General features: G+C 47.1%; 1 long non-coding RNA gene across 1 annotated transcript in view; it reads left to right on the forward strand.

Moving 5' to 3' along the window:
• The window catches only part of LOC144336244 (uncharacterized), a 41,658-nt gene extending 14,909 nt beyond the window's left edge, over positions 1-26,749 (forward strand). Inside the window, exons 3-5 of the long non-coding RNA XR_013407863.1 lie at positions 19,375-19,467; positions 25,737-25,789; positions 25,987-26,749. This is a non-coding gene — a long non-coding RNA (uncharacterized LOC144336244). The remainder of the gene's footprint in view (positions 1-19,374; positions 19,468-25,736; positions 25,790-25,986) is intronic.
• The last annotated feature ends 440 nt before the right edge of the window (positions 26,750-27,189 follow it).

Below are 27,189 nucleotides of genomic sequence, written 5' to 3' on the forward strand. Positions count from 1 at the left end.
CAGTCTATAGGACAGACTATGTGTAATCTTGCTCGCCAGCAAATTCCAAGCATGCAGCTCAGAGCTAGCCACATAGTCTATTCATCAGCCTGTGCAGAAGGAAGTCATGAATGGCCGCTGTGACATTTCCACTTTGCAGGTTGATTTGAACTTTGTCTCCATCCTACATTTTTTCAAAGGTGCTTAAAAGAGGCCAATAGCCCCATGACCTGAAGTCATTACAAATCTAGAGCTCGGATCTCAGCAGCAGGATTAGCTGCCAATGAATGAATGGACAGCCTGCCGCCTGTTATCAGCGAAGTGCCCAGCGCCTTCCTGCGCTGGCCAGGAAGACACAGCTTGAGAACATCACCGTCATTCCTGGGTGGTCTCCTCACAGGAAGTCCATGCTCACGCCATGCGCCTTAGAGCACGCTGTCAGAATCAATAAGCTAGAGATGAATTTGCAAAGACCTGTCATTTCACGTGTAACAGGAGCAAACCTTTAGAAAATGAGCATTCCTTTAGACTCAGTAAACATCCGCAGGACAGGCAGAAACTGGCATTTAGGATAAAGTGAGCTGGGCTAGAAAGGGGTGGGGAGAGCTGGATGTTTATCACGTGAATGTCAGGCTGTCACCCTGAAACAGCTGGGGAATTCTCACTGAGCTGAGTGGTCTGGTGTAACATGTAAAATCATGATAGAAATAAAAAGAATCCTGGCTTGAGATTAGACGATTGAGACAAGCCCTGAAACCTTCCAGGCCTTCATTTCATTATCAGGGTAATCACTCATCAGGAACATCCCTGAATTTTTAAGATAGGATTGCCTCGAACTTGTGCTTCTACAGCTTCAAGGTCCAAAGTCCTTGCTGCATTTGTGCAAAGCCCTGGAAGCTTCACTCTCGGCTCCCTCCTTCTCTCCCTTCTTATGGGTGCTGCCTCCCTTTCACTGGGCACCGAACTAGACCCAAAACTCAGCACCTTTGCTTGTTTCCTCTCATGGAATCCACCCATTCTTGCGAAGATCTGCAAACCACAAGATGAGTATCCCAGGATGGCAAAGGGCTTCATCGTGTCTGGGTGGTGAGTATATGGGGCCCACGGCTGGCCTCCAGGCACTGCTGCGGTGTCTTTGAGTCCCACAGCCTCACACTGATGCCACCCCCACCTCCGCCAATCTCCAGCACCACACCTGAGACCCTTGAACTCCTGATGTGCCTGAAATCGGAGAAGTTCCTCACCACTCTCTTGTCTTACACCCTGCATGGGGCACCAGGATCCCCTCTCTGTGTGCTCACATCTCTCAGAGGGTTTGGCTAAATAATCAGTCTGCTGAGATGCTGGCCTGAGGACAAACCTGGTGTCCACTGCCAGGCCATGTGGAGGAGCTCGCCTGCCTCTGACCACAGAGCCACGCAGGACCCGTCTGGCTTCCTCTTCTCCTGCAGGGTTTTTTCTCTCAAGGTGTTCCTCAGTGGCTTGGTGAATGCAGCTATGGTTATGGTCCTGTTCTCCAGACAAGTGGATGAATCGGGAGTGGATGTAGCTAAAGGTTGAGCAGGGATCTCCACTGTGAAGGAACAAGTGAGTTCTGTAGGCTTAGGCATCAGGAAGCCGGATTCATGTGCGCTCCAGAACACACCAGCTGGTGACCTTAGGCAAGTCACTCACTTTGCTGAGCCTCAGTTTCCACTTAAAAGGGATATAAGGGCATGTTTTCTATTTATTTCACAGTTTGTATGAAGCACAAATGAGTGCACATGTGTGAAAGAACATCATTCATTTTGCACGCAGTCTCCATACAGGGTGTTACAAAAACACAAAACATACAAAAGGAGCCTATCTCTAAGTTTTCGGATTTGAGATTCTCCCCCGATGTCTGCCTGGAACAAAGCTATGTTGGGGATGAGCTCTAATTTTGCCCCTTTTATTGAGGGAGAGTCAGAATAAAATTCCAAACTTGCTCACATAAGCAGGAAGCTGAAAGCATTCCTTCACATAGTCAGTGCTCGGTCAGATTCTCATCTAAAAAGCATTTAAGCAGCATGACTGAGTTTTAGGTGGTTTTCTAAGGTTGAGATGACATGCACCTGATGTTGAGTTTCTGCAGCTTTTTGTCACGATGGCAATGTTCTTCCTTACTGAGCCAAGGCTGTGTGTCCGGGGAACAGTGTCGTGCAGGTAGCCTCGCAGTTTACCACTTCAGCCAACCCATGTAATGTAGCCAGACAAGCAGCAGGAGGGTGGACTGAGCTTCTCCCTGAGTTGGGGTATCACCCTGGCGTCCATGGGTCCATTGTTGTTCCTGACTCCCCCATACACGCTGATTCCTTCTCAGATTTCTCAGCTAGGTCAGCCTCCTGAGCCCTTGCATTTCCCTCAGACTGTCTGTGAGCACAGGGGTTCTACCTAGTCTACATTTCTTTATCTTTGGTGTGTTCTGTTCCCTCAATTCTTAGGATAGGAAATCAAGATCTGGTTTATCAGTGTTAAGTATGAGATGTTCTTTAGGCATCCAAGCTAAGTAGGCAGTTAAATATAGTATTACTGATTTACTGCTGTATAACGAATTATTCCTAAACTCAGCGGCTTAAAACAACAAATAATATCTTACAGTTTCTGTGGCAGAAGGCATCTGAGTGTGGCTTAGCTGGGTCTTACCTTTAGGTGTATTCCCCAGACTGAGCCAGCACTGATGGCTCCACTTATCTGCTTAGGAGGAAGCTGCAACCTGTTTGGCTCAGGGTGTCTCACAGACTGAACTTGAGGAGCTGTGATCTTATCTGAAGGTTCTTCTGGGACGGATCTGTTTCTGAACTCATGCATGTGGCTATTGGCAGGATTGGGTTCCTCCCAGGCTGTTGGACTGAGGGCCTCAGGCCCTCACTAGCTGTTGGCTGGAGGCTGTCCCCGGTTCCTGGGCACATGAGCCTCTCCCCAGAGTGGCTCACAGCGCAGTAGCCGACCTTCATCAGAGTGAGCAAGCAGGAGAGCAAGAGAGGGCCAGCAAGGCAGAGGCCTAATCTCAGAAGCAATCTAGCCCACCCTCAGGAAGCGGTGTGAACACCAGGCAGTGGGGAAGATGGGAGTCATCTCAGGGGCCACCTAGCACAGCACACAAGCCTGACATTCTGGGGAGGTGGCTGGGCTCCAAACAGACATTGGCAAGCTGTCAGGTCACCTAGAGATGCAATAACAGGAGTGAATGTCTAAAGAAAAGAGGTCCTTGGCCTGAGCCCTGGATCCTCCAGCCTTTAGGAATAGGAATCCTGGAAGGAACAAGCAATGGAGTGAGAGCAGGAGGGCCAGGGAGGTCTGACAGCTGGTATAGGCTGAGGCTAATTAGAAATGACCACTCAGAAATGGAAATGGAAGTGAAGGGATTGGGAAATGGGACCACAGTTCTTAAAGAGGTTGCCTACTGAGAAGAGGAGCCCTTTCCCAATCTTCAGAGCTCAGCACACCTCTCCTCTTCCCTCCTCCACCCTGGCACATTAAACACCGAACCTATCAGGTGGCCATCCTGTCCTCCTGGGTCTCCTCTTAACTTAAGGCTGGCGGGGGAGTCCTGAACTCCTGGGAAATGGAGAAGAACCTTGAGGGAGGTCAGGCAGTACAAACCAGGAAGCATCTGCAGGAGAGAGAAAGGTTAGTGGCTCTGGCAAATCATTTCCCCAGGACTTTGATCCGTGTGTTTAGGCCCCAGCAGGCAGAGCCGGCTGGCTGAGTCAGCACCAGCACACTGTGCAGCAAACAGCCTGACTTTTCTCTGAGTTCCCCCAGAGCTGAATTGCAGGCCAGGCAGTCAATTGAGAAAAGGTGCAATTAAGCAAATAGAAACAAAGAAGAGAAATAACAACTGGCAAGCTAGTGAATTAGCAGTAGTGTGTGTGGTCTGTTTTCTGTCTTCCAAGACATTCCCTGGGCTTAGTATACTAGGTGTTCACTCATTCATTCATTCAGTAAATTCATTCACTAAGCATCTTTGTGTCTCAAGTCCAGCGCAGGTGCTGAAAGAGCATGGTAGGCAGAAGCCAACGATGGCCTTGTCCTCAAGGAACTTACAGTCTAGAAAGGGAGACAGCTGTGAATCCATGGTCACATGGACACATAAAAATTAGATTAGCAGGCTGGGCGCAGTGGCTCACAACTGTAATCCCAGCACTCTGGGAGGACGAGGCGGGCAGATCACCTGAGGTTGGGAGTTCGAGACCAGCCTGACCAACATAGAGAAATCCTGTCTCTGCTAAAAACACAAAATTAGCTGGGCATGGTAGCACATGCCTGTAATCCCAGCTACTCGGGAGGCTGAGGCAGGAGAATCGCTTGAACCCAGGAGGCAGAGGTTATAGTGAGCCGAGATGGCGCCATTGCACTCCAGCCTGGGCAACAAGAGTGAAACTCCATCTCAAAAAAAAAAAAAAAAAAAAAATAGACTAGTGGTAACTAACAAAGACTCTTTCCTTGACCAAGCTGATCAGGTTCCTCTCAACACTCTTCTCAACTAGGCCCAAGCTCTGAGCTTGGCTCTTGTTCTGTACTTGTGGTGTTTATGTCACCCAGTCTTTGCAAAAATCAGTTTAGCAAGAGTAAGTCAGTTTAGCAAGAATGCCCTTATCCTTGATATCTGATCACTCTCCCTGTTTGATCAAATTCCTCATTCCTCACCCTCAATTTTTATCACCCTGCCTGCCTTCAGCAAGAATCCTAAGTCAGTTTAGCAAGAATCCCCTCCCTGTGATGTCTTCTCTTAGTAATTTTCTATCCATCTACCCCTCACTCTGTTTCTTGGCTATAAATCCCCGCTTGTTCTTATCATGTTAGGAGTTGAGCTCCATCTCTCCCTCCTGCTGCAAGAATCTTGACACCTATTGGAATCGTCCTGAATAAAGTCTTTTTTTACTGTTTTCACAATGTCAGGATAATTTTTAATGTAACTGCCAAGAAGGCGAAATACCTGACACTGTGGAAGCAAAAGTGAATAGGAGGATGTGACCTCGTCAGGGAGGCCAAGGAAGGCTGGCTTAAGGAAACGACACTTGAGTTGAAATCTAACATCTTAAGGCAGGATGTAAGTTAGAAATTATCCCAAACTTAGAAATAAAGCAAAAAGATGACCCCAGGACTTTCAGTGTCGTATTGAAACATTGTCTGAGAGGCTTATGCGAGGATCACCCAGTTCTCTAGGGGAGTACACCTGGTTTGACGTACTAGTAACTATTGATTAGGGCCCAAACTGTGTGGAGTTAGAGTTTAACTTGTAGGAGATTGTTAAGTTGCAAATGATTTTTGTTTTGTCTGGTTGGAGATGCAAACATTTCTGTCCAGTGGAAAAGATAACCTAAAAGGTCGTAGTTATATTGCCCTGTAGGGTATTCACTTGCTTTGTATTTAACTTTGCAAAGCTATTTCAATATTCCTTTCCTGAGAAAGCATGTAAGTGTCTGTTCCACAAATACTCTTTGGGCAGTTTTACCTCCCTGTCGGTTCCCTCATTCGTGAGTGAAATCAGTCTTTATCAGGTGTTCAGTATATATTTGTATGAGAGTCATGCTTCTAGTTATATAAAACTCATACTTGGACAGAGGTGGGCAGAAGACATTAAATAAGTGTGGTGAGCACCTATTTACTCCGGACCCAACACCTGGACTTATTTTTTTTTTCCAATTTTCAGTTTTTGTGGGTACGTAGTAGGTGTATCTATAGAGTACCTGAGGTATTTTGATACAGACATGCAATGCATTATAACCACCTCAGGGTAAATGCGGCATCCATCACCTCAAGCATTTATCCTTTGTGTCATAAACAATCCACCTATACTCTTCTTGTTACTTTTAAATGTACAATTAAATTATTATTGACTATAGTCATCTTGTTGTGCTATAAAATACTTGGTTTTATTCTTTTTTTTTTTGAGATGCAGTCTCACTCTGTCACCCAGGTTGGAGTGCAGTGGCATGATCTTGGCTCACTACAATCTCTGCCTCCTAGGCTCAAGCAATCCTCCCGCCTCAAGCTCACAAGTAGCTGGGACCACAGGCACATGCCACCATGCCCGGCTAATTTGTGTGTGTGTGTGTTTTTGGTAGAGATGGAGTTTTGCCATGTTGCCCAGGCTGGTCTTGAACTCCTGAGCTCAAGAGATACACCTGCCTCGGCCTCCCAATGTGCTGGGCTTACAGACATGAGCCACCACATCCCACCTTTTTCATTCTTTCTAACTACTTTTTGTGCCCATTAACCATCTCACTCGCCACCCCCAACCCCACTCCCCTTCCCAACCTCTTGTAACCATCCTTTTACTCTCTATCTCCATGAGTTCAATTCAAGACCTAGACCTTGGGCTCTGAGAAAACTTGGAAAAACCTAAATGTGGTCATTATGTTCATGGATCTACCGGACTCATGAGTTAAAAAAAGTAAGAGTTAATAAATTGTCTACTCAGCAAAGTGTCTCATTGCTACAGACACACTGGTTCCCACTCAGCAACAGTTGACGGCTGTTGGTGTCCATCTCCCAATACAAGTTTGTGTATCTAAAAAGAATCCCCCTCATATCAGCTCCTTTTGCATACTTTGCTACTGTCAGTGTCAGTGAAGCATTTTCCTCTCTACCTACCAGGCTTGCAGTCTCAGTGTGCCTTTAGGTTCCTCTTCTTTTCCTTCCTCTGCCAGTTGCTCACTAAGTTCTGTCAATGCTTTCCTCAGCCACTCTTTGGGAACTGCCCCTTTCTCTCTGTCCTGTGGTCCCCTCCCACTCCAGGTGCTGGCATCTGTAGCATCCTCTTCCCTCTCCAGGGCGTCCCACTTGTTATTGTCAGATTAATCTTCCTCATAACAATGATGCTTCCCCATGTCACCGCCCTGTTTAAATCCTTGGGCACTTCTGCAGTTGTAACCCAGACTCATTTCCAGGCTTCCAAAAGCTTTCTACAGGAAAAGCCCAGTGAGGTGCTGGTCATAGTTTCTCCTTCTCGGAATCCTCCGAATGTCTCTCCCCACGCAGGCCTCCCCCAATGGGGGGCTCTGAGGACAGCTTGCCAAGCCGAGAGACCCACTAATAAATTGATTAGACAATGAGTGGGTGCTTGATTCATGGGCAGCCGGCACGCGCGGCCTGACATAAAGAGCCGCCCAACAGGAGCAGCCGGGCCTGGCTGGAAGCCACGGAGACAAGCTGATCCTCTCCCAGGGTCTAACTCCAGACAGGAGCGGCAGAGGAGAGTCAGCGTGGGGCCGAGGGCTGGTCACCCAATCCAGAGCGCTGGTGGCAGCCACAGGCGAGGGCACCGCCAGAGCTACATCGTGTTCCGAATGTTCTCTTGGTGCAGTAATTGTGTCTTTTATTTTCTATATTCTGATGCTTTGACATCTGGGTCTTGCTAGCCCTGGAGGGACTGCCCCTCCCAGGGTTACCAGTTATTCCAAAGATAGAAAACTACTTCCCCCCCTACCCCCCCCCCCCCCGCAACGTGCTTTTCAAATGCAAACCAACCCCTCCACAGCCCTGCCCCAACCACCTCCCCACCTGCCCTAATCACTCCTCTCACAGGGCCAAGTCCCTAAGGAGAGCCCATATACCCCAGAGCCCACTGAAACCAGCCCACCCTGAGCCTACCTGCTCTGCCTTGCCCACACCTTCCAGCATGCACCACAATAAGGGCCCCTGTCCACAGGTCCAGCCTCTCCGGCGACCTCCCGACTCGCTCTGGGGCTCCCCTGTGTGCCCCCTCCCCACGTGGCATAGCATGCCCCCTCCTCTTGGAAACCGTAACAAGCTATCTTTTTGCTGGCAGTTGTCTCCTATCTGTTTGCCTTACCATACCTCAAATTTTTAATTAATTCATGAGGTTTTAAAACACTCAGCTCCCACACTACATTCCTGTCTCTCCGGAGTTTGGCAATGTGACTGCCCCTGCATTTTTAGAGGCAGGGCTGTGTGCTCTTCCTGCCTCATTCCTGCATCTCAGAGTCAACCCCCTTCACTTAAGGTGCTTCGAGTGTCTCTGCTCCTTGCAGTCTAAAAAAAGCCAACTTCAGGAATTCCCCATCTTACCCGTATCTACTGACACCTTTTCTTCTACTACGCTTCCCAGACTCTCCGCTTCAACCATGTAAGCCATGTTTTCATTCTTGTGTGTTCCCGTTCTCCGTTATCTTGCTAATATAAGGTCTTCAAGGAATGCCCTCCCTCCTTTCCGTGGCCAGGTGAATCTATTCTTCCTTCAAGACCTGACTTGTGTTTCATCTCTCCCGTGGTGGCTTCCATGACTCTGCTTCCCCGGGTGGCTTCTCTGTGACTGTCTCTCCACACCTGCATCACCTACTCCCGGGACACGTACAGGCAGCCTGCGCCACCTTACATTAGTCAGTATTCACTTCTCAATATTCAGGAACTGTCTTTCCCTAAGGCTTTATGTTCTCTTGGTTCAGGGACCAAAGTTTTGATTTTGTGGGATGACGGGATGCATTTGATACCAAATACATCCTCCACATCTTCCTTCTCATTGAATTGCTGTATACAGTTCCCAGTTCCCAGAAGAGTTGTTGCCTATGGACCCAGGGCCTGGCCTACAGGGGAAGCCAGGTCTCTGCTCACCTCTAGTCTAGGCTTTTCCCGTTTGGGAGGTGAGGTCGGCCTGCCCCCAGCTTTACTGAATGGAGAGCGTGCGTTCATTTCCTAATATGTCAGGATTCTTGGGAAGATTTTGTTTGCTTTAGTTTGCTGTCAGGCCTGGAAGGGAAGGTGAAGTGGGGAGTCAGCGAGGAGGGGGCTGGGCCACCTGGTGGGATGTTGGGAACTATTTTCTGTGCAGAGGCCAAGGCTGGGGCTGGGGGTGGGACACATGGAAATCAAACGTGTACTTCACAGTTTGGTCCCGGGCTGACCTGTTTATAATAAAAACATTTGGTTTGACTTCCACAGACTCCAACCCATGATGTCAATGTTGATGCATTTCAGGCCACATTCCTTTAAGTCTCCGGAGAAGTTCTTTACAAAAAGCATGAGAGGTGGAATCAAATAGTTCCTGGGATCGTCTCCAGTCTGAGACATCACATTTGCACTTTAAGCAAATAATTCAGATACTAAAATTCAAGCCCTAAATACGCCTTTTCAACTACAAACTAATTATTTGTGTCTAAATCAATGGACGGTGTCTCTTTAAATGTTCCCTTCATTCCTCATGCATGCTATAATCAGCAGATGGCCCTACCTTCCCCCACCACCCCCTTTTAAACAGACCCTTCTAATAGCTAATATCCTGCAGTGACCAAAGCCATTAGAAGGATTAGGCCATTACTATCCTGTCCAGCAAACACACAATGCTCACGGGGATTGCTTTTTTTTTGGTTGTTGTTTTTATGGATGAATCAGGGCGCAATGGTGGGTTGAAAAATCAAAACAGGGAGGGCAAAGGCTTATAGTCATTCTTTTCAAGGACACCTCCCAAACAGCCTTAGGATTTGAGATTCCTTTGTTAGAATGACGGCAGATGTCAGCTTTGTGGCTAGTGCAAGCTCCGAAAGGACACAGTACGCAGACCTCTGTCCCTCATTTCCTTAATATCTAATACTCATCCTTTCCAGAGCACCACCGCGACTCTCTCTTTGCTCTGCCTGTCCACACAGGCCTGTTTGTGCTGTAACAGACAAGCAACCAGCAGCCCAGCCCAAAGCCACGTTGCAGGGCTCAGGACTGCTCTGAGACACTGCCACCCAGTGGCACTTCTGAAGCATAACAGCACACAGAAAGGAAGCAGGGAACCCAGTTTTATAAGCATGGAGGGGGTAGGGGGTGCAAAAGCTGGCCTAGAATCGTGAGGCCAAGCTGCAGAAAAGCATGCTCCATGGCACGGAGGCAGGTAGCTAGTTTGGAGATGGCTAAGTAGGGCAAGTGACAAAAACACGAAGAAAGGCAGCTGGAATATAGAGAGGAGTAAAGAAATGTAATGACATGGAAAGCGTGAGCAGTCTCTTTTCTAAATGGAAGAAATACGCACTTTCTCTGAGAGCTGGAGCAAGATGACCGAAAGATGAGTCAATGGAGCCCTTTTTTGGAGTCGGCCTCAGTTCGGATTACTCAGTATCTCACATGTCTGGGTTCTTATGGATCCTTGAGCTTTGCTGACTTTGGGGAAGTCATTGTACTTCAGTTTTGTGACCCGAAGGGGCTGAGCTGAACCTCTAAACAGCTTCTCTGAGCCCTAACAGTGAGTATGTTATTAAATACCTGAGACGTTGAGTGAACAAGAAATACAGAAAATGCAGGCTGCGAGCAATCCTTAAATCTTGTGTTTGATTTCAAAATGCTGTGAGGGAGAACCTGAAAAATACATCCGCTTACACCTTTGGTGGTTCAGCACTTGCCAGGAGAGTGCATGGAAGGGACCCCCATCCCACAGGGCGTGGGTGACTCTACCTGCCATCTAACTTCCCTGGATCTCGGCAGCCAAGGCCAGTGCACCAAGATCTGGCACCTCCAGCACTTTCAGTGTAGGGGGAGAGAGGTTTAGAAGGAATTGGGCTTCTCTAAGATTGAAGCTAAACCAGAAGCTAATGGGTTAGTAATTTAATAGGCCTCCCTTTTCGGCAATATTTTCATTTTAAAAAGAAAACTTCTGTTAGAGGGCAAGTAATTCCAAAGAAATTCGATTCTGCTGGTTGAAATGTAAGAATCCAGCAAGCGGTGAGGGAAATTTGTTTTCTGGCTTCTCCAATCTAATCTGATAGTGCCTGTCTTGCTTCAGTCGTTACTATTTCTTGGGAAAAAGCATATGTGATCACTCTTTTAAAAACTGTTAGAATCACTTTCCTATCCAAGGTCTGAAAGAAGATTTGGGCTCAGGCTCCATTTGAAGAAATCCAGGTTGTATTTCCCCCAGCATTTAGGGTTTGATAGTTTCTGCTTATCTAAAGTGCTCACATTGCAAATATGAGCAGCAGGGCTGGGGATTTAAATTCTGTCTTGATGGGAATTTGAACTGAAATACTCTGCCCACTGCCACTTTATAAGCTGGGAATCATCAAGCTAGCTACAAATACCTCGAGGGGTCCTTGCAGTTGCTCAACATAAATCAGCAAAATGACAGGCAATTGACTTTGAAGACAGCGCTCACATGGCTGAGTGGCTGGAGCTGCTGGAAGCAGATGAGGGCATTTTCCTGTAAACATGATTGTGATTAGCACCAGAGTAAATAGCGAATCGGGCTCTATCTGTCAGACTCCAGTCTGCTCTGGATTTTTCATTAGGTAGAAATCAACATGTGACTCAGTGCAGCCAAGTTGGCAATTATAAGAAATACGTTTCTATTTCAACACCTGGTGAATACTTCTGATTTTCCTAGAAGGTAAGCAAGAAGGAAACGATTTTGCCATGTTTTCATGTAGGGATAAAATAGGAGTGCGGGAATCAGTCCTTTCACTGCAAGAGCAATTCAGCTTCTAGTCCGGGCTCAGATGCTATCTGACAAAATGTCTGGCATAGCTCAGATTTTGGCTAAGTGGAAAGTGGAAAGATGCACATTTGAAAGGTTGACCCTACCAGTGTCATGTGAGGTCACTAATTCATATGCCTAAAGAACCCAGGAAGGTAACATCAGTAGCTAAGCTGGCTGCAGGGGCTGAGGCCAAGTGGACTGTGCCAGCGCTGTCCAAGGAGGCAGGCTGACCCTGCTCCAGCATGGACTGCTGCCAACTGGGGCAGAAAGGCTTGGGTTGTCATATCAACTGGTTTTTCAAAAGAAGCCAGAAATTGGGATTTTCATGTAAAACACTAGGTGTGCCAAATCAAACATGTCTACAAACCCAAAAGCCTGTTTGCAACCTTGTATTGGGCTACCTTCATATTGGATTCCTCCACACTCATTCTAGCTACACCAGGTCTCTAAGCCATTTCAAAGGATTTCCAGAGAGAGCTTGCACAGACTCCCTTAGCAAGGAAATGAAAAATCTATCAGCTCTCCAGATCTAGGTTTTTTTTTTTTAAAAAAATTCTAATTTAGATCTTTCGTGCTGCAACATAAACCACTTCTTTTTATTCTCAATCAATGGAAATGAATCAACGGAAATGATAATCATAACTCGCATGGGAATTTTAAACTCAGTTGGCACTGAACAGAAGGAAACCTCTTAAATGCTCTGGAGCTCCGTTCTCTCAAAGGTAGCTTGTGCTATAGAGGAGTGAGAACAGTTGTAACTCTGGTGAGCATGGGTCAGGTCACCACCTGCTTTGAACCTCAGTTTTCTCCTTTAAAAAATGGGTTTTCTCCACTTCATGGGCTCTGTACTGTGAAGAGTGGGTACTGGCTGACTGCAGGAAGATGTTTGTCTCCTCTGAGGTCAGCTCATCTGGCTGGGAATCTCAACACCACCACTTACTCCGTGTGTGACTTTGGGCAAATTTCTTACCTTTTCTAAACCAGGTGTCCCCCTTTCTTTCTTTCTTTCTTTCTTTCTTTCTTTCTTTCTTTCTTTCTTTCTTTCTTTCTTTCTTTCTTTCTTTCTTTCTTTTTTTCTAAGACAGAGTCTCTCTCTGTCACCCAGGCTGGAGTGCAGTGATGTGACCACAGCTCACTGCAGTCTTAATCTCTTCGGCTCAAGTGATCCTCCCACCTCAGCCTCTCAAGTAGTTGGGACCACAGGCACATGCCACAACACCTGGTTAATTTTTGAATGTTTTAGGACATGTAGCCCAGGCTGGTTGGTCTTGAACTCCTGGGCTCAAGTGATCCTCTTATCTTGGCCTCCCAAAGTGCTGGGATTACGGGTGTGAGTCACTGTGCCCAGCCTGAGTGCATTTGTGTGTGTTTGGTGAGGGTGGGGGGAAAGGTGTCACTCTGTTGCCCAGGCAGGAGTGCAGTGGCACAATCTCTGCTTACTGCAGTGGTGCAATCTCTGCTTACTGCAGCCTCTGCCTCCTGGTTCAGGCAATTGTCCTGCCTCAGCCTCCGGAGTAGCGGGGATTGTAGATATGCACCATCACGCCTGGCTAATTTTTGTATTTTTGGTAGAGATGGGGTTTCACCATGTTGGCCAGGCTGGGTCTCGAACTCCTGACCTCAAATGATCTGCCTGCCTCAGCCTCCCAAATTGCTGGGCTTACAGGTGTGAGCCACTGTGCCCAGCCTGGGTGTCTTCATTTTTAAGACAGAGGTAAAATAGGGCTTTCTCTGTAGCATTGTAGAGAGCAGTAAATGGAAAGCTCTAAGTCAAAAGCTTGGCTCAGGCCCCGGCCCTCAGAGGGACTGGAAGGACTGGGCACAGTGGCGATGATGAGGAGGGAGGAGTCTAGGGTGATCCCAGGTTTCTGGGTGACTGGGTGGATGAGGGAGCATTAATAAAGACAGACGATACCAGAGAAAGAACTGGGCTGGGAGATAGGTAGTTTCTTCAATTCAGGACATACTGAGTTGAAGACGCCTCAGAACTTTTCAGGAGGAAAGGCCCAGTTGGAAGTTGAGAAATGGCTTTGAATACTTGGCTGGAAACAGTCTCAGCTGTAAGCAGCTGTGGCAACTGTGCGTGCGTGAGGATGCCTGGAGAGGGTGTAGCTTGAGAGGAGAAGAAATGCTAAGAGGACCAAAACTCCAAACGGGATGTTAAATGCTGACGCAAGCCAGGAAAGACTGAGATTGTGCATCCTGAGAGGTCAAGGGAAGACCTGCAGAAAGCAGCTTCCTGGAAACCAACAGAGAAATAGAAGATAAGGTTTCCATCTTCGATGGCTTTACAATCTGATGAAGGGGCCAAAACAGAAACACACACAACAACCGAAGGACTTTCTCAAGACAAAATACCAACGAGGACCAATTAAAGCAGCCTCAAATAGTGTGGACATGCCGGGGGACTTCAGCAAGAAGGAGACACGGGAGGCAGCAAGGTGCACCACGGGCTGTGGAGAAGACGTGCTGGAGCTGGGTTTGCAGAAAGGAATGCATCTGGGCTGGCCAGAGGCAGGGAAAGGGCATCCAGGTCACAGCTGGGCTGGAGACCAAGGTTCTGCAGGGTGGAGTCAGGATTCTGTAGGGTGGAGCAAGCCCTGTTCAGAAATATAGATGGTTTCAGGCAGAAACGTCGAGGCATTTGGCTCTGATGGAGCAAGTATTTTCTTCTAAATAGGGACTTTCTTCTCTTGTGTCAATTTTCTTTTTAAATTTTTCCTTTATTATTGGGCTCTGTTCCTCAGCTCCTTCTGTCACTCTAGAAGCTCGTTTCCTCCTACCTCTTCCCTGTGGGTGATATGCACACTCGAATGTCCCCAGTCAGAGGCAGACACTTTCCAGGTTGATTTTAATTTCTCTAGGAGCCTGAAAGGTTGGAAAGAGCATGGAATCTGAGCCCAGGTCCCTGGGTTGGAGCTGCTGCCAGTTACAAGCTGTGATACTGTAAGCAAATCATGACATTCCACTGCGGTTGCCTCTGGAATGGAGAGGATGCTACTCTGCTCCTTCAGTTTGTGACGCATGCTATGTGAGGTCATCTAAGGGAAGCCATTAGGGAAACAGTGACAGCACAGGGGTGAGGAGCTCACATAACTCCTTGTCCTACAAGGGATTGAGCTTCAGGGGCCACTGTGGGGTTGAAGTCAGGGATTCTGTGGGGTGGTCAGGGGCTCTGTGGGTGGAGTCAGGAGCTCTTTGGGGAGGAGTCAGGGCTGTGGGTGGAGTCAAAAATCTGTTGGGTGGAGTCAGGAGCTCTGGTGGGGTGGAGTCAGAGCTTTGTGGGTGGAGTCAGGGGTTCTGTTGGGTGGAGTCAGGGCTCTGTGAGGTGGAGTCAGGGCTCTGTTGGGTGGAGTCAGGCATTCTGTGGGTGGAGACAGAGCTCTGGTGGTGGAGTCAGGGCTTTGTGGGTGGAGTCAGGGGTTCTGTTGGGTGGAGTCAGGGTTATGTTAAGTGAAGTCAGGGCTCGGTGGGGTGCAGTCAAGGCTCTCTGGGGTGAAGTCATGGCTCTGTGGGTGGAGTCAGAGCTTTGTGGGTGGAGTCCGGGGTTCTGTTGGGTGGAGTCAGGGCTCTGTGAGGTGGAATCAGGGGCACCGAGCTACTTATTGGAGGCTTTCTGGAGGGAGTCCGTGGCTCTGGCAGGGCGATGGTTGTGGGGTAGTGAAGCTGCACTGGGAGCTGGTGCCTGCTTGCTGACTGATGAGCATTCTGGGGACTGACGTGGGGAGCAAAGGCCCACCTCTCTCTCTACCTGTTTAAGGCCCACGACATGGCTACAGAGTGGAGAAGGTGTGAAGGCTGACCCCCCGTCCTGAGAGGACAGCAGGGGCCTGGGCGTGTCGGCATGGTGCTCCTTGAATCTCAGGAGAAAAGGCCTAGGACGCAGAGGGATGGTGGATGCTGGGCCCTGGCGGGTGGATGGAGGGAACCGAGACGGGTAGAAATTCCTGGAAAATGAAGACAGCGCTATTTCAGAGGGGGAATATCCCTGCATCAGAGGAGGAAGCTGCTGACGTTTGCTGAAAGGGAAAGGAACGTGCAGGACAGCGATGGTGGCAGCAGCTGGGCCGCTCAGGGCAGGCGAGTGTGTGCTCCGCGGCCCTAAGCCTACACCGGCCCGGTCCTTCCCTTGGGGCAACGGGACCTCCCCGCAGGGACCTGCGCATGGGGACTGGGGCACGGGACAGGGCTCCGCAGAGAAGACGGGCCTGCGCGGGGCAGCTGGGCCCACCAAGGCTGCCAGACAGCCCAAACCCTTCCCAGGCTGCAGGGAGGCCCCAGCTGGTGTGGCCTCAAACCCGGCATCTGTTTCTTCACTCCTGAGGCTCCCTTTGAACTTGAACCTTGCAAAGCCCAAGTAACAATAAAAAAGCCAAGGAACAGGTGCTGCTGCAGAGAACGGAGGACAGGCCGGCTGGGAGCCTCAGCGGGTGCCGCCTTTGTTTCAGTGCCTTCAGTCTCCCCACTCCCGCATGAAACTGCTCGGGACCCACGTCAGCGCCAAGTTCCAACAAGGAAAATATAGCAGCGCACAATATGTTGTTTTGGCAGAAAGCTATGAATTTTAGTATGGAATGTCTGTCACAGGGCCCATCCAATTAACTCACTTGTCGAGAAATCAGAATAAATAGTTGAGAGGAGGCGACTGCAGCTTTGCTCAGACCTTTATTTCTTATTTGTTTTCGTGGTGAAGCAGGTCTGCAGTCACCAGGATGTATATTTAGGGCAGGGAAGGAGAGAATACGCATCTTCACGGTGGTTCTCCCTTTGGAGGGAAAGAAGGGTATTTTCTATGCATTTTGGAGGAGGGAATTCTGGTGAGCTTCTGTTTTAGAAAAGTGTTATGGAGGCAACCCTGGCAAACTCCCTCGAGTTTTGGACTCAGCGCTGTTGAGTCTGAGACAAGGACTGGGCCGGACCAGGGAAGTTTCTCTTCCTCCTTAGGTTTTCCACAGTGGCTGCTGAGCGTGGCAGTGCCGGGTGAGTGGGTCGGCAGCCCCACCTGACCCCGCATCTGAGCCTGGGCCGAGCTTCCTGACGGGAGGACACCGGGTGCTCTGGGTTAGCAATGGCAGCTGGCACTTGGGGGTGCTGGCATGCCTCCCAGGGTGCCTGCTGTGCCCAGAAACTTTGACATTTGTGTGGACTCCCTGTCAGAAGCCCTGCTGCATCGTCGAGGCCCTTGGGAAAGAGGCACCTCAGATATTCAGCAAGGGGGCTTCTCTGGGAGGGCACCGGCCATGCCTGTGCTCCACCCGTGTGAATTCTCAGGGGCAGGAGCTCCGTGCAGCCGCGGGCAGGGTGCTCTCCCTGTTCCACAAATTGCCAGCTATGATTTACAGACATTCAGCAGATAAAACTCTGAAGGAGTCTTCTGGTGGCTCTCTGAATGTAGAGCCTTGCTACAGCAGAGATGAAACCCAAAGCCAGTTTATAACAGCCTGCATTCTTGAGTTTTGAAGGAACCTAATGTGAGCCAGTTTTATGTAGCCAGAGGGACAGCCAGGGGAATACATTTCAGCTGCCCAAGAAAAAACTTGGCCCATAGCTCCCCCACACCTTTTTCCAGCCCAGTGCTTCTGAAAACCACCCTCTCTCTAATCCCAAGGGCCCCTGGCCTCCCCTTTGAAGTATTCACACTCGGGGGGTGGGGTGCAAGGGTTTACATCAATATTTCTCCAATAGTGGGGCAAGAGCCAATCCAAGGCAAAACCATTTTTTGACCTTTGCTCTCATGAGCAAAATGCCCCCAAGTCATGAGGACCTGGAAGAAGGGAAGGGCACCTTCTCTGTAGCCTGCCATCCACATCCGAGGCTGTCAGTCAGGAGGCAAAGGCACGGTCTTCAAGGGCTGCAGACTAAGTTCGTCTTTGTGCTCCGGTGCTGCTTCCATTTCAAAGGCTTCGCCAGCGAATCCCGTGAGTCATTCCTGGAACCTTCAGGAGTCTCCATGGTGATGGGGTTGAGTGGGCCTGGGGGAAGCCAGCATTCACTCCACTTCCCAACAAGTTCCTCTTTTCTGATTTTTTTTTCCTTTTTTTTTCAATAGAGACTGGGGCTGAGGCTTGAGCTTTTTTGTTTTTTTAAACAAATCACAAAATAAGAACTCCCTAAGCCTTTTCTCCCCATTTTATTGGAAACCCATTCTAGGTAAATATATCATCTATTGTTACTTGCCTCTATTGAGACCGTATGAAACAACAAAGCACAATAAAAACTGTGCATTTGCTTTCTTTCTTTTTTTCTTTTTCTGCAAGTGTTTTCAGAAGGGATCTGGTTTTCTTGTTTTCCTCAGTGAAAAGATGAAAAGGCTTTGGGTAGATGATTGTAGTCTGAAGCAGAGATGCCTGCAGTATCAAGCCCAGAGGAAGGCAGGCCTGTCTAGCCTACTGCTGCCCCCGTGGAGGTCTACCAGGAGTCTGAAAATGATGCCCAGTCATGGTTGGCAGAATTGTGCACATTCTTATAATCCCCAACGTTCTTCATATATACAGACCTCTCCATTCTGTAACGCTCCGGGAAAGCATAGTATCTGGGGTTTATTTGGGAACCAGCATTAACGTTGCCATTTTAGCTACGGAAAAATGTAGCTAAATCTACAGGAATCTATGGGATTTTCCACATGGTACTAAATATTAAAATTTGAAATGAATTTAATGTGAATTAATGAACATCAATAATCTTTGGGGGTATAAATCCTCTGTCAAATTTCATAATGGTGTGTGGCCCCAAAGTTCCCACGCCTGAGGGTGAAAATGAGTTTTCAGTAACATTGAAAACTTGAATTCTGCTGACTTCATTATCCCCTCGGGCTGAAGCAGGAGGTGTAGCTTCCTGCAGTTCTGCTCCCAGATTTCTGGGGGCCTCGGGGGCATCTCGCATGTGCTCCACTCTGGAGAGCGCAGCCGATCTCTGCCAGTGGCTTAGAGTGCCAAAGCCTCGCCCGGGGCTGGGGGGAGGTGGGGAACGGCTTTCTCTGCTGTGTTAGTCCCTGTGTGGGGCTCCACAGCAAGGCTGCTTGGGCCTTCATTGACCAGCCATCCAGTTTTTGCTTCCAGTCTGCTCTGTCCTCCCTCAGCCCCAGCCTTGCCCCCAGGGGACGGCTCCAGGAGCATGCCAGGTAAAAGCCCCATCTTTGTATTTGGAATCCTACTTTGCTCTAACAACTGAGGCTTTTCTGACAGGTCAAGCTCACCGAATCTCACTCTGGGTTCTTATAGCCGTGAAACCTTTTCAAAAGATGATAAAAGCCCCAGCCATTCTCTCAGAAAAGTGAACATATAGGTAACATTTCACAGACAAACTCAGGAGTTTCTGGGTCTTCGGGAGAGAATCCTTCCTCACGGGAATTTTCTCTTGAGAACTTTCTGAACCCCCGCTGTGGATGTCAGTCCAGCCCGGCTCACTACCGAGCCTGATACGCTCATTCTCATTCACGGCAGAAGCCTCACCGTGGGTGTGTCCCAGGCCACGCTGAGGCTGTCACAACACACACAGTGGTTTTCAAAGCCCATATTCCACATCTGGTGTCAACAAATAAGTGTGTAAAAAATATGACTTTCTACTCAAGCCTGTTCTTCAAGACCTCTCAAAAACTCTGCTTGGAAACACGTAGTATCAAGGCCTGATTTCAATTCCCAGCGAGCCCAGGAGGCCAGTATCTGGAGCTGGAGGATCCAGAACGGAGTGGCCTTGGAAAAGATATGTGTGGGAGTCCTAATCTAATGTGGATTTTCAAAAATTCACACAATTAAATTTTTCTGCCTATTGTTTTGCTGGTAGTGAAGTAGCTTTTGCTCCGTTGCCTAGGCTGGAGTGCAGCAGTGCCATCACAGGTCACTGCAGACTTGAACTCCTGGGCTCGAGTGATCCTCCCACCTCAGCCTCCTGAGTATCTGAGACTATGGGCTCATGCCGCCGCACCAGGCTAATTTTTTTGTTTTTATTTTTTGTAGAGAGAAGGTGTTGCTATGTTACCCAGGCCGGTCTTGAACTCCTGGATTCAAGCAATCGCCCTGCCTTGGCCTCCCAAGGTGCTGGGATTACAGGTATGAGTTTCAGAGAAGTAACTTACCTCCGACTTGTCCCGCTCTGCATATTGTCCTTGAGCTCCTAGATATTGGGATGCTATTTGTATAAGTTTCTCAGGACTGCTGTAACAAATTACCTCAAACTTGGTGACTTAAAACAGCCAAAATTTATTCTCCCACAGTTCTGGAGGCCAGATGTTTGAAATAAATGTGTCTGCTGGGCTGGGTTCCTCTGAAGGTTCTAGCGGGGACCTTTCCTGGCCTGGTCCAAATTCTGGTGGCTCCAGTTATTTGGTGGCTGCGGCTGCATCACCCAGCCTCTGCCTCCATCTTCTCACAGCCTTCTCCTCCTCCTGTGTGACTCTTCCATTTGTCTTGTAGAATGTTTGTCACTGGATTTAGGGTTCACCCGGCTAATCTAGGATGATTTCATCTAAAAATCCTTACTTATATCCACAAAGACTTTTTTCCAAAGAAGGTTACATTCACAGGTTCCAGGGATGAGGGTGCGGGTCTATTTTTTCAGGGGCCACCGTTTAACCCACCGTGGTATTGCTCATTTATATCTCTGCATCTAACAGGGCCTGGCATGCCGAGTTTAACAGTCACTAATGTATTTGTTTTTGATGGTTTAGATTTAAACTTGGACCCAGGCACTCTATCTGCTCCATTCCCAGATCTCAATAAAGGATGGTATGTGTTTGGAATACAATCAATGTCTTTGACACTCCTTGACTATGAAATAAGCCACTAGGCCAATTAGGATAAATAGTTTCTTGCTTTCCTTAGGGATTTCTGTTAGAGTATTTCATGCTATGGTTTCAACTTATCACATGCTAAGTATGCAGGAATCACATAAGTATAAGGCAAATATGTTTTAAGGTCTTTTTTCTCCCCAGAATGGGGTCTTTTCAGACCCTCAGTGTCTGATTATAAATTGGATTTTATTTATGAGATAAACTTTCATGTATGTATTTCATAATATTTATGAGGATACAAAGGTAAGTATTTATAGGAGTACAACTATATATGTAGATGATTTTATTTCCATCATGTGGCATTTCAGTGCCACCTGTTACTGACTTCCAAGTGTCCATTTAGATGATATGCATACAAAGGAAGTGACATGCTTTTTATTCCTTTAAAAATATAGCTGATGTGATGCCCCAATAGAGGGTAAATGAATATAATCAAGTTTTCCCTGCTTTGGAGTACAAATTTTAAGCTTTTATATTAAAACCTGTTTATGCCTAGTGTTCCATTATTGGAACACTCAGCATGTGGGAGTTATTTATATCCTACTGCTCAAAGTTATCACTAGGGTCTGATTTTTCGCACTCAAAAAATTGCAACCTCAGGCATAAATGGGTTAAAATGTACTATGACGTATCTCCGACTTCATCCTGGAATGGTTTTATCTGACAGGGTTCAAAGTGGCAAGGAGAATAAGTCTGACTTTGCCAGCAGGAAGTTTTAAAAACAACCTCTCCCTGTGTATGTAACTCACATGGCATGTACCTTACAATTCATGCAGCTGGTCATATTTTCTTTATGAAATATTTGGAATCTGGAATCCAAAATCAGGGAAGGTGCAGATTCTTTGTTCCCTATTCATAGTGGAAATTAGTCCAAGTTGCTTTGTTTTTAGCGTTGCCATTCCACATTATTTTAAAGATAAGACTTTTGGGGTGACACTTTATTATTATTTTTATCAATGTGTATTCATTTTTCCAATAATCAAGAAACAGAAAAATCAGAAGAAAGCCAGAGAAAAAGTGAGTTTCCTGTCTGCAGTGCTCAAAGCATACCACACACATCAGGAAATGACAGAAATGCACAAGCTAGACATCCAGCCAATGAAAACACATTGCCCAGAACAGTCAAGTTTAAATGGGAGCATGCATTCCAAGTCTTGAAGTTTAAGACACATTAACGTTAAGCCTTTCAACTTCACATAGTAATACAATCCAGCAACAACACAGCATCAATCAACAAAATCAGACTTCACTAAAAGAAAGAGCTTGTGCTTCCCCCAAGGGAGCCCTGTAGACAGATTGCACCTCAAAGTTGAAAGGACAGTTAAAACTGCCTCCTCCTTGTTGCTTTCTCTGTTCTGGGACCACTTTGCAGTTTTCCTTCTTTCCTGAATATGTTTTATCTCAGATACAAATAAGTTGGCTCTTCTGCAAAAGACTAGCCAACTAATCTACCACAGAGTTAGTTAAGTCTCATTGTTTCAAAGAAATTTGTGTTTTATTTTTAAACTCATTGACAATTCTATGTGTTTTTAATTAACTTCTTTGACTTCAGTTGTTTGAGATCCAAAAGTGGGCTTGGATAAAAATTAGCTTTATCAGTTTATGTCAGTATGTGTTTAAGCAAGCTTTTTCTTTACTATACATTAAGGCTGGCTTTTCCTGCGTATCTCTGTGGCAGACACTGGTTGGGTTACCTTGTGCAAAATGGCTCACACCAAATAGGGTTGGGGGAAAGAACTGACACTTCCAAAACCAACTATGGTTGCAATTGTATACAAGTGTCAAAGAGCCCGCATTCTTTATAAAGCTTAGCTAGGCATTGAGCTGTAGGCTTTTAAAATATGATTTCTTTGTGGGGTTGTTTTGGTTTTTCGTTTGTTGGTTTTGAGACAGGTTCTCACTATGTTGCCTGGGCTGGAGTACAGTGGCACTATCACGGCTCACTCCAGCCTCGACCTCTTGGGCTCAAGTAATTCTACCACTTCAGCCTCCTGGGTAGCTAAGACTACAGTTGTGTGCCACCACACCCAGCTAATTTTGTTTTTTTGTTTGTTTGTTTTTGTAGAGATGGGGTTTTGCCATGTTGTCCAGACTGTTCTGGAATTCCTGGGCTCAAGTGCTCCTCCTGCCTTGGCCTTCCAAAGTGTTGGGATTACAGGCGTCAGACACCATGCCCGGCCATAATATGACTTCTTAAGCACCTTTATTACACCTACGTGATGAGCCCTGTCTTTCAATTTGCCAGATACAGGGTGGCCATATAATTTATTGTCTATGCAACAATCTTTTTGAGAATGGTTAGGGTTGCTAACCAAATGGGTTGCCAGGACATCTGGTGTAAACCTGGACATCCATATATGTGGGACTCTTCTGCCCCATGTGCCACTACCAAGTGTTTCTGAAGGCCACGTGTATGTTGAAAATATCACTAAATTTCACCTGCTAATTGTTGTGATGAATCTATGCATTTTTTCTCATCCTGGAATCATCCATGACTTCCTACTTGATCCATCAGATATCAGTATCTCACTATTTCTGGACCCCAGGACACTTTTCCTCCATGAAGTTCTTTTTCTGCTTACAGTGCTACGTCTGTGTTTCCCATCTGTTTGTGGAGATCCCAGTGATTCTTTGGGACCTAACTCAGCAGGGTCACTTCCATCACCGTAGCTTCCACAGGGCTCTACTTGTATCTTCCTTAGGGCACTCACCTCTTTCTGTTTTGTTATATTTTTATGTGTTGTATTATTTTCATTACTGAACTGAGAGAAGGAACCAACCACAAAGCTGTGCCTCTACATTACTCATTGAATGTGAGCCCCTTGTTTTAGCTACTTCTTTTGTGTTTGGTGAATTGTTTTTAAAAGTGTGGTAGGAAATAAACATCCAAGAAGGTAGAGAGCCTTGTTGTATTTGGCAAGGAACAGGCCGATGCTACTGCTGGATTTGAATGCCAGCTGCTCCAATTAAGAGCTGTGCAATCTTGTGCAAGTTACTTAACCTCTTGGCGGCCTGTAAAATGGGGATAATAATAGTACCGACCTCCTAAGATACTGAGTATTTAATGTTGCCAGGCACTGTCTTCACAGAACAGTGCTTGGCAAACGGTGCCTGGCAATATTAAATACTCAATATCTCAGCTATTTTTATTGTTCAGACTTCATTTCCCTATTTTTTGAGGTTTTATTCACATTTTTGAATTGTATTGCAAATAAAAGAAAACCAAGAGCTATTGGCATGTGTAATGGACGGTGGCCTAATGGCCACCTATGTCAGGCACACGAGCAATATCCACTGAGAACTAATGCCTTGGTGACCCAAAGGACACTTGTTGGGACAGAAGAAAAAGTCCTCTTGACTTGAAGAACCAACCAGGCCAACCTCTGATCTCTGATCTCTCTGAAATCAGACAGTCGAGGTGCTGGTTCTCTGCACATCTGCAGAATAGGGACCATAATAATACCTATCTCATGGGGTTACAGTAAAGATGAAATGAGATCATCTGTGTAAAGCAGTGAGCATAGTTTCAAGTACCTGCTCTACATTTGCTGTTGTTCACAGCATCTGTCCTGGAACATGAGCTGATTGTTGAGAGAGGTGTGGTGGGTGTTCAGGGAAAGGTATCCTCATATTTCCTCCAGCCATCAGGAACCTCATGGGCAGCTCCACCAGGAGAAGCTCAGCAAGAAAGTGAGAATGCAAGCTTCTCATTTTTTTGTTAGAAATGGTGATGAGGAGAGCACCTTCCCCTCTCTGCGAGCATCCGGTGCAGGAAGGCCAACATCTACAGCTGCAAGAATGATCGGGTTGATGCTGAGGCAAGAGTGAGAATTAGCAACAGAAGTGGCAAATTAAGGCCACTGACTGGCAGGCTGGGAAGAGCCAAGAAATCTGTATTAATCACCAAGGACAGAACATGAGCTCTTTGAGACCCTGCAGGGAGAAAAGAGGCTGAAAGTATCCACAGTTCTTCTGGAAGGGGGCTCAGAACCAGTGAGTTTTCATTAGCATGGCTATTGCATCCTATAACCCTGGAGTGACTCACCCAGACTACAGTGGCCTAAAGAACTCGGTTACACAGAGCACAGAGCCACTGTCCCAGGGAGAGAAGTTATTTGCTTCCAGGTGCCTCTGTACCTAACTGTTACTGTTCTTTTCCCAGGGTCCCCAAAGAAGAGAATTCCACCAACTTTTCTTGGCACTCTCTGCCAATAATTAGCAATTTTTTCTTTATGTTTGTCCTTATTAATGCCTATTCCTGTTCAGCTGTGCTCATGGAAAGATAGCCAGCATGGTTTGCCCTCTCCCAAGCAAGCACATCTCAGAGTCCAAATGGCACAGTTGCCTTCAGTTAATTTTCACTTAGATCTTAACCTTCTCAGTTTATTTCCACTTGAACTCTGGATATTAAAGTAGAAATAATGCTTTGTGACCTTTCAGCGGAACACCAGCTGCTTCTCCACCCTTTCCCCTGTGGTTTAGTGACCCACACAGTCCAGTTCTGCAATAGCCTTGCTTCTGGCGTTCTAACCTCCTTCCCAGCAGGGAATGACTAATGCTCAGAGCCACGCATCACACCAGCGTTTACCAGGCAGAGCAAATAAATGGTCATCTGAGACATGCTTTCAGACAGAGATCTCTGTTCTTGGCATGAAGGTTAAGGTTAGTGAAAAAAAGTCCCACCTCTGCCCCTTTCTGCTCAATTCCGCCCCTTTATCTTCCCAAGGACGTGATGAGAAAGATTTTTAAAGTGATCGCAGTAGTTTATCTTCATGACATGGGCAGACTTCCATGAGTCCTGTGACTCAGTGACACTCCGAGGGACCCATGACTGTGGGGTGGGCTTGGAACAAACTCACTGTTGGCAGAAGCTGTTCACTGCCCCTATTTTTTGCCCTGGCAAAAATAGATTTCAATGGCAACTTAGGAAGGGGCCGCGGTGGGGAAGAGGTTGTGGTAAGAGAACGTTCTCTCACGTTCTCCAAATCTTCCAAACCAAGCTTTGCTCCATGGGACCACTTCACCCAGAAGTCTGGGCAGGAGCTCAGGCTCTGACATTGTCACGGCTGCCAGCTTGATGGATGGGAGGAGGTGGGGAGCTGGGTTTCCAGCCAGGAACTAAGGGAATTCTACGCTTCTAGAGTCCCTTGTACTTACTGGGATGGTGTTCATGGCTTCTGCCCACTGAGCCTGCCAAAACTCATTTTGTCACAGCCAAGCCCAATCACTCCCCATTCCCTGCTCCAAAAAAGAAGAAACCTTGCTGCAGCTTCATAGACACTTGGTCAATCTGCAATAATTAAAAAATAGAGGCAGTGGGGCATGGGGAGAGGGAAAGAAAAGAGGCTGGGGGCTGGTGATGGGACAAGCTGAGTTTGGAGTTGCAGAGTGGGAAACTACAGGATGCTGGGAATACACAGGGGAGGAAGCCTCCTTAAAGCAGGCTTCGGATGTGTGTATGGATCCTCTTTGGGTTTTGGGATAATTAGTGAAAGATGAGAGTTATCTTGAAATTCCTTTTGTTTGCAGGACTGCATGTTTGGCTGCTCTGTGGGGGTCCAGGCTGTGTAAAGGTCACACGTGTAAGTGGATTATGGGCTCACTCATCTCCACAGGGCAAGTTGGAGAAGTTTTTCTTGACTCACTGGAAACAGAAGTAAAAGGCTGAGGAAGGCATTGTGGGGCGGGTGTATCGCACAGGCAATGGTGAAAAGTGGAGGTGATGTGGTAGGGAGGAAGGCATCCGTGTTTGCTATTGACTTTCTATTTCTTCCGCCAGGGAGCCTGGCGTCCAGGTCGCCTGTTGCCTGGCAGTGGAGCAGTCACTTCACATCACTGTGTCTCACAGTTGTCTCTGCTGTTGGCAGCTGGATGTGGGAGGGAACAGTGAAGAGACTACTAAAGTTTAATGTCCTTTTTATGACCAACTTTTGTTGCTGGCACCTTCCTCTTGGAAAAAGACACTGATTTATGACTGAACAATCCCTACACACAGAAATCTAATCGTTCTTTCTGTCTCTTAGCTTATTTTTGTTTAGAGGAGCGGATGGCTTCCATAGGCTGTTCAGAAAATGGCTGGGACAAATCGGAGTAAAAAAACTTAAAGTTTTTATTTCTGTCTCTTTCTCCTCACAGAGGAGTTTGAAATTCTTGCTTCAGGCCATATGGAGTGGATATTCCTTCCAGAAGGAAATTACAGACCACTCTCTGTTTCTACTCAACTGCTTTTCAATCCGTAAGTGGACTCTTTGAAGCAGCCTTTTATTTACCTCAGATTCTGACATGAATAATTGTTTAATTGCCTTTCAGCCTACACAAGATAAGGAACCATGTCTCAAAAGTTGTGTAATTCTCTTAACTAAACAATAGCCAAGCCATCCGGAGTAGTTTTCAAAGAAAGAAAAGAATTCCTCACACATGTTAAGCATTTTATTCTTTTCAAAGTGCATTGCTCTGTATTATTTCCCTGAATTGGATAATGTCTACGAAAGCACTGTGTAAATTACATCACATAACAAAAAAGTAAAATGTTATAACAATGATTGATTTGATTTTCCATGTGGGAAACTGAGGCTTCATGGGGTAAGTTACAATCCCAAATCACAGCAGTTAAACGGAGCCCAGATGGAGGTCTGTCTTCTACCTCCAGATGTGCCATCTCCTCTGCAGAGGATGCTTCACCTCCTGGGGCCTTCCCAGCGGAGTCCCAGGATGACCCGCAAAAGGCTTCCCCAAGGGTGGGGCCGGAAGCAGGGCTGTAGGTATGTGTCCTGAACCTCCCACAGACCCTGCTGGCTCCCTTCAAAGGCTTCCGGCATAGCGACTTGCCTTTCCATTGTGTTCAGTCGTCACCAATCAGCCGTCTGCAGACTCCTCTCCCTCATGTTGTGGCAGAGGAGTTGTACATTCTCTAGATTTTAAAAATATATAGGTTACTTGTTCTTTAAAAAAATTGTCTCTGAAATAAGCTCCCAATCCATTT

Source organism: Macaca mulatta, chromosome 17 (genome assembly GCF_049350105.2).
Source record: "Macaca mulatta isolate MMU2019108-1 chromosome 17, T2T-MMU8v2.0, whole genome shotgun sequence".
NCBI classification, from domain to species: domain Eukaryota; kingdom Metazoa; phylum Chordata; class Mammalia; order Primates; family Cercopithecidae; genus Macaca; species Macaca mulatta.